Raw genomic sequence first — 7,099 nt, 5'->3', positions numbered from 1 at the left:
CAAAAAACAATGACTTCTTGAATTTTGCATACAAATGGATGGAAATAGAAAACACTATCCTGAGTGAGGTAAGCCAGACCCAAAAAGAAGAACGTGGGATGTACTCACTCATAATTAGTTTCTAGCCATAAATAAAGGACATTGAGCCTATAATCCGTGATCCTAGAGAAGCTAAATAAGAAGATGAACCCAAAGAAAAACATATGGTTATCGTCCTGGATATTAACCTTCATCAGGCGATGAAAGCAGACAGAGACAGAGTCCCACATTGGAGCACCGGACTGAAACCCCAAGGTCCAAACCAGGAGCAGAAGGAGAGAGAGCACGAGCAAGGAACTCAGGACTGCGAGGGGTGCACCCACACACTGAGACAATAGGGATGTTCTATTGGGAACTCATCAAGGCCTGCTGGACTGGGTCTGAAAAAGCATGGGATAAAACTGGACTTGCTGAACATAGCAGACAATGAGAACTGCTAAGAACTCAAGAACAAAGGCATTGGGTTTTGATCCTACTGCACACACTGGCTTTGTGGGAGCCTAGGCTGTTTGGATGTTCACCTTACTAGACCTGCAAGGAAGTGGGAGGTCCTTGGACTCCCCAAAGGGCAGGGAACCCTGACTGCTCTTAGGGCTGATGAGAGAGGTGGAGTTGACTGTGGAGGGGGAGGGAAATGGGAGGCAGTGGCGGGGAGGAGACAGAAATCTTTAATAAATAAAGAAAGAAAGAAAGTGTTTAATTTAGAACTCACAGTTCCAGAAGGTTAGAGTCTATGATCATCATGGCCAGGAGCATGGCCCTAGACAGGTAGGCATGGTGCTGGAGCAGTAGCTGAGAGCTCACATCTTAAACCTCAAGAACCCGGCAGACAGAGAAATGGGAATGGCACAGGTTTTTGAAATCTCAAAACCTACCCCTCAGTGACACACCTTGCCCAACAAGGCCACACCTCCTAAACCTCAAACAGTTCCAATAACTAAGGACCAAACACTCAAATATATGAGCCTATCGAGGCCATTCGCATCCAAAACACCTTACTGGCCCTCTTCATCATCTCTTCATTTCTAACATGCCTTTGTTCATGATATTTATGGTTCCTGGGGGGAATCCAAAACCCAGTGCTCACCCCTTCACCTCCGGAATCCAGTATGAACATCAGAACTTGCTCTTGGCTCCTGGCACACAATGTTGAATCAACATTATCTGATCTACTCCAGATCTTTCCTTTCCTCCTGTCCCCTTACTTTCTTTCTTCCAGTTTCTTTCCTTCTCCCTAGCTTTTTCATGGATTTGTTTAATTTCCCTTCCATCTGTTTCCTAGTATCCCCACGTGCACTTTCTCTCTTTGCTTCAGATAAAGAAGTTCGTTACAACCACAAACCCTTTTCTTTTTGTTTCTGGGAATCAACTGTGCTGCATTTTCTGAGAAACTAATAATAGGACAGGATTTTAGGGGCAAGGGCCACCATCAAGAACAACATGGCTGAGGCTGAGGGCACACACAGTTACTGTGCATGTTACCTGCTTTGAGAGATGCAGCCCAGCACCTTCACCCATAGCATGGTGGATTACTATCAGAACACCTTGCTTGCCCCATCCCAAAGAGAGTTTGAAGTAGTAATTAATGAGTGATTAGTTCAGCCTCATAAGTTATCACTCTAATAAAATGGGAATTAAAGCAGGAACCACAGCCAGTCTAAGTGTGTTATTGCTATTTGAACAGACCTCTTTTATCCAATAATGAAGAAGCATAAGATGGAGCTTAATGGAAATAATTTGATGCTAGAAAATTGTTCATCTGGTATAAGCAATTCATCTCTGTTAATCCATCCCAGGTCACATGGAAAATGGCTCGTTGGTAGGATCTATAGCGGTTTTTGCTTTCTTGTACTCTTTGCTACCTCTCTGGAGAAAACCAACAGGTTGACTGGTACCCACACTGTAGTCCTCGGTAATCCATGCTACCTAGTCAAGTTCAGTGATTTGGGGTAATATCTACATCTTGAAAGCTCAATAAAAGCAAGCATTGGGGGTAGAAGCATTCTCCTTATTTCTCACTTAACTCCTGTCATGTCTATTAATTGTGGTAACCAAATTAAAATTGAATTTTGTTTATTGACTTAAAATAAATAAGGAAATTAGAATACATTCCTGTGAAATCCAGAGGGTTTATAGGAGCTACAGATACTTGATTAAATCTTATTGATGTCTCTGTGCAGTCATTCCCCTTTTATGTATTCTGTTAGAGCTACCAGTTCAAATGGGTCTTTCATGGCCTTACAATGCCCTTTCTCACTTCCTCATCCAGCCCTGACCAGTTCCTGCCGCGTTCACCTGTGGCCAGGTTTCCATTTTCATCTTAGTCAAAACAAAGCCCTTGGCCAAGCTTCTCTTTGCCATTCTAATCCCTAGGTTAACTCTACGCGATTCTTTTGGAAAAGCTTCTCAGGAAAATTTTGATAATTTAATATAAGTTCTTTCTACTTTCCCTTTTTAGAAGTACAGTGGGGTTTAGATAGCTGTTATAGCTGTTCCTTGAGGACTTGCATTGTTTATTCTCGTGCACTGTATATGGGCCAATTCAGAAAGAATTTATAGTATTAATTAATATAGTATAGTTTATCAATATTATTAATTAATATAAAACATATTCTACAGTATATTATAGAATCTCAGTTTGAAAAAGGACAGCATGACAAAAATGAAATTCATAAGGAAGTGATGGTGTTGATTAGATGACGCAGCGGATAAAGCTACCTGCCATAAAACCTGATGACCTATATTCAAGATACAAGACCCATGTGGTGGAGGGAGCAAACTGACTCCTGTGGGGCGTCCTCTGAGACACACACACACACACACACACACACACACACACACACACACACAAGTCCCTGCTTTCTTACACACAAATATATTTTTAAAAGGTTTTTTCTTCTTACTTTACTGCACGGAGCTCTTTATGTAACCGTGGACAACTTTCCTAGTCTTTCAAAGTCTCACTTTACTTATCTGTAAATTGAAGATAATTATACCTCCCAGGGTCGCTATTAAAATCAAATAGGGATAATTGATGTGAAATGCTTTGAAAAATAAGAGTTCTGTACTAAGCTAAGATTAGCAATGCAGTGGCGCCTGATGAAACCTGAAGGGCTGGCCTTTCCCCTTTCCAGCTGCTCCCTGTAAGGCTTCTCTCAGCTCCCACTTGCGTCTCTAATTAGGTCAGTGACCATTAGTGCTCCAGTTCCCAGTGTCCCAAACCAAAGCCAGAACCTTCCTGCAGAAACTGAAATTCATTTGCTATATAGCATGGTTAATTGGGTCACCATATTAGCCACCCACTGCTGAAGTACGGAAACTATTTTGACTTGGATGGTAATGTCCCAGCACTGAGGGCATCATGCCAGTTAAACCCAATGTCCATCCTAAAACACAGATATCAAGGAACTGACAGTTTCTGGGGTTAGGCATTTAGAAGTTTAGAGTGGTTTCTTCAGAAGGCTCCAGGCTGTCCCATGCCTCTGTCCATGCTGGGAGATCGCCAGGATCCAAGGCACTTGAAACATCATGCTAGTCTCTGTCCCCAGGTCTACCTGGCTTTCTTCCCTTTACTCACTGATTCTCCCTTCAGGACACAGACTCAGAAATCCACCACTATCTTGTGATGGAGGAGGGTCATCTGTCTATGTGTTACTTTTATTGGTTAATAAAGAAACTGTCTTGACTTTTTGATAGGACAGAAAATTAGGTAGGTGGAGTAAACAGAACAGGATGCTGGGTAGAAGGCAATGAAGCCGACACCTCAGGCAGTTGCCATGATTCTCCAACTGGAGATGCCATGGAGCCAGCCACCAGGTGACATGCTAAATCTTTCCCGGTAAGCCACCACTTCATGGTGGTACACAGATTATTAGAAATCTGTTAATCAAGATGTGAGAGTTAGCCAATAAGAGGCTAAAAATAATGGACCAGGCAGTGTTTAAATGAATACAGTTCGTGTTTATTTTGGGTGTAAAGCTAACCATGTGGGAGCCGGGCTGCTGGCCTCATCACTACAATCTTATCTTCTCTCAGTTGCATCTATTTCAGGGCAGTGTGATGATAATTTCTACCCTGAAAAAGCTATCTTTCATTCCTTAAAGTGTTCTGATTTTGAAGATACTGTTGCTAACTGTTGCGGTCCCCCTGGATTTATTCATCCTTACTTGAAGGTATGGGAGATAATTCTGTATATGTGTTGCTTTTATTGGTTAATGAATAAAGCTGCTTTCAGCCAATGACTTAACAGAATAAAGCCAGGTGGGGAATCTGAACAGAGACGTAGGGAGAAAGAAGGCCAATTCAGGGAGAGTCCATGTAGCCACCACCAGAGACAGACACATAGGAACCTTGCCAGTAAGCCACAGCCATGTGGCAATACACAGAGTAATAGGAACAGGATAGTTTAGAATGTAAGAGATAACCAATAAGAAGCTAGAGCTAATAGGCCAAGCAGTGATTTAAATAACATTGTTTCTGTGTGATTATTTCAAGTCAGGGCTGGCTAGGAAATGAAGAAACAGCCTCCAACAACAGGAAAGGGTGAGTATTAAGAAAGAAATAGACAGGAGACAACAGATAGAATTAGGAAGGTATCCAGTGAATGCTGTGATCTGCCTCTAGTTTATTACTCAAAGTTCTTATATTCTCCAATCCAAACGGGGGGGGGGGAGGGATATGCTTCTTTACCATGACACAAACAGCAAGCAAAGTAATTTCCTTCTCATGTTTCCAAACATCAAGTAACCACACCCTAGAACAAAATTTCCTTTTATCTAGGCAAAGCATCCCGTAGCCACTCCTCAGGTCAAAACCTCCTGTTGTATAACCCTGAAGGAGCAAGAATAGGTGTGAACTCTCTGACCTCTACTCAAAGTGGAATGAATTCATTTCTGTGAGCTTGGACAGTCAATTACCCCAAATGTTAACTTCTTACTCTCTCCCCACTGTCTCAAAAACATTCAGAGCCAAGAAGGATGGATTTTTACATTCTACTCATGCGAATATGTATCCACTCCATCCACGTTCATTTCTAGCATCTCTAGCTTTATTTTGACCCACTAGACTACCACTATGAACCTCCTGTGTTACTCTCCTCACACTCCAAGTTTAACCTTCTCTTGACTATCTACTAATGCCTTATTCTCAGATTGAGCTTTCAGTTGTCCATATGCTCAGTCAGACCCTGAATGGCCCAGTGGACCCTGTAGAACCCTATTTCAACAACACAGGATAGTTCATGCTCTGAGTGATGCATAATTTGAAATTCATGTGCCTTTGTCTCCTCCTCCTAGGGAAATAGTATCCGAAGCTTTTGACCATTTTCCTACTTTATAGAAAAGACACTAAATTAAATGAATATCATGCTTGCTCCTGTGCAGCTGTATGTCTTAGGGCTCATTTGGAATCCTTAAATTAAGAGGAAGGTGGGGGAAAAACAAACAAACAAGAAGTGAAGAAGAGAGACATTCATCTGGAGGTCAGACATTGGCAAGTTGTTAGCACCCTCGGAAGAACTTCTTCAGATACATATCTGAATTTGGGTAAAGGGCACGTGTGCTCTGTGCTCTGTGGTGTGAAGAGAGTCATTCGACTCTTTTGTAGACTTGGTACCGCTCACTGCTTTGTCTTCCTACAACCTGGCGAGATCACATGGGAGGCTATTTTAGAGGCCGAGTGGGTTTTGAGCCACAGACGGTGGAGGCACACACATGACATCTGTCTTCTTTCTCTGCTTCCTCACGAAAACTGTAGCATTTCTGACAGATTTCATCTCCCAGGAACGAGAGTAAGTCGGAGTGGTTTCTAAACCACCAAATGTGGCCTGAATTCAGCTACACAAATGGGTACCAGATTACTGTGAGGGGGGCAGGACGGTTGACAGCTCCAAAAATATACAAAACGAAGTGGGGAGTTTCTTCTATCGAGAACTTTGGATGGAAAGCTTATCCAGAAAGTTCTGTAGGAAATGTTTCCTCTTGAAAGTCTTAAAACACCTACAAGGAAAAAGAGAGCAGAGAAACACCCTTTATGAAAGGCTAAGGAAGTGAAGGTATTAAGACTCTCTGACAGTTAAAAGTCAGTCTTTGGCATTGAAGCAGTATAATCGGTATATGCTTTAAAGGACCAAAACCTAAAGAACTCCAAAGCATCTAGGGTTGTTTTCTTTGGGTTCCAATCAAATCACTTGGATAAAAGAGAGTTTTCTTTTTATAAAAGTATTGAGGGGAGCTCAGCCTGTTTGGGCACTGGGACCGAATCCGAATTGGGAGGGCAACCAGGAGGATGGTAGTTCCTTTGTCTCAATAGCCTGCCTGCAGCAAGCAAGGTAGGCCCTTTGTTTATGAGCTACCCAAGCAGCATGGGAGATCTGATCTAGGCACCAGGAGAGCCATCATTGGGGTGAGTGAGTTTCTGACCCGCGGCAGCAGCCCGGGACAGGGAACTTAGATGTTCCTCATTCCTCCTACACTTCCTGGTCTTCCTGCAGAGGCTATACTGCCAGATACCTCCTCTCTCTTCCTATCCCACCCAGCTTGCATCCAGAACCCTCCGCCCTTCTGCCTTCCTCCCCTCTTTGGCCACATTACATTTCCCAGCATAGCCTGTTTGGGTGCTGGGACTGAATCCGAATCGGGAGGGCAACCGGGAGGGCGGTAGTTCCTTTGTCTCCATAGCCTTCCTGCAGCAAGCAAGGTAGGCCCTTTGTTTACAAGCTACCCAAGCAGCACGGAGATCTGATCTAGGCACCAGGAGAGCCATCAATGGGGAGTGAAATCACTGGGAAGGTACATCAGTGGGCAAGGAGACCTGATCCTGTAAAAGAAGATCCATAGGGGACCATTCGGAGGAAGAGATGGGAAGGCGCCAATGCAAGAATTCACCCAACAATCTGAAAAACAACATGAAACCACCAGAACCCAGCGACCTCACAACAGGAGGACATGAACACCTTAATCAAGAAGAAGTAGAAAAAATTGACTTTATGAAAGTGATAGAGGCCCTTAAACGGCATGTAAAAAACGCTCTTATAGAAATGGATGAGAAGTATAACAGAAAG

This window comes from Microtus ochrogaster, unplaced genomic scaffold, assembly GCF_000317375.1.
Source record: "Microtus ochrogaster isolate Prairie Vole_2 unplaced genomic scaffold, MicOch1.0 UNK3, whole genome shotgun sequence".
In the NCBI taxonomy this organism is placed as follows: domain Eukaryota; kingdom Metazoa; phylum Chordata; class Mammalia; order Rodentia; family Cricetidae; genus Microtus; species Microtus ochrogaster.
Note: the sequence above shows the minus strand (reverse complement) of the source record.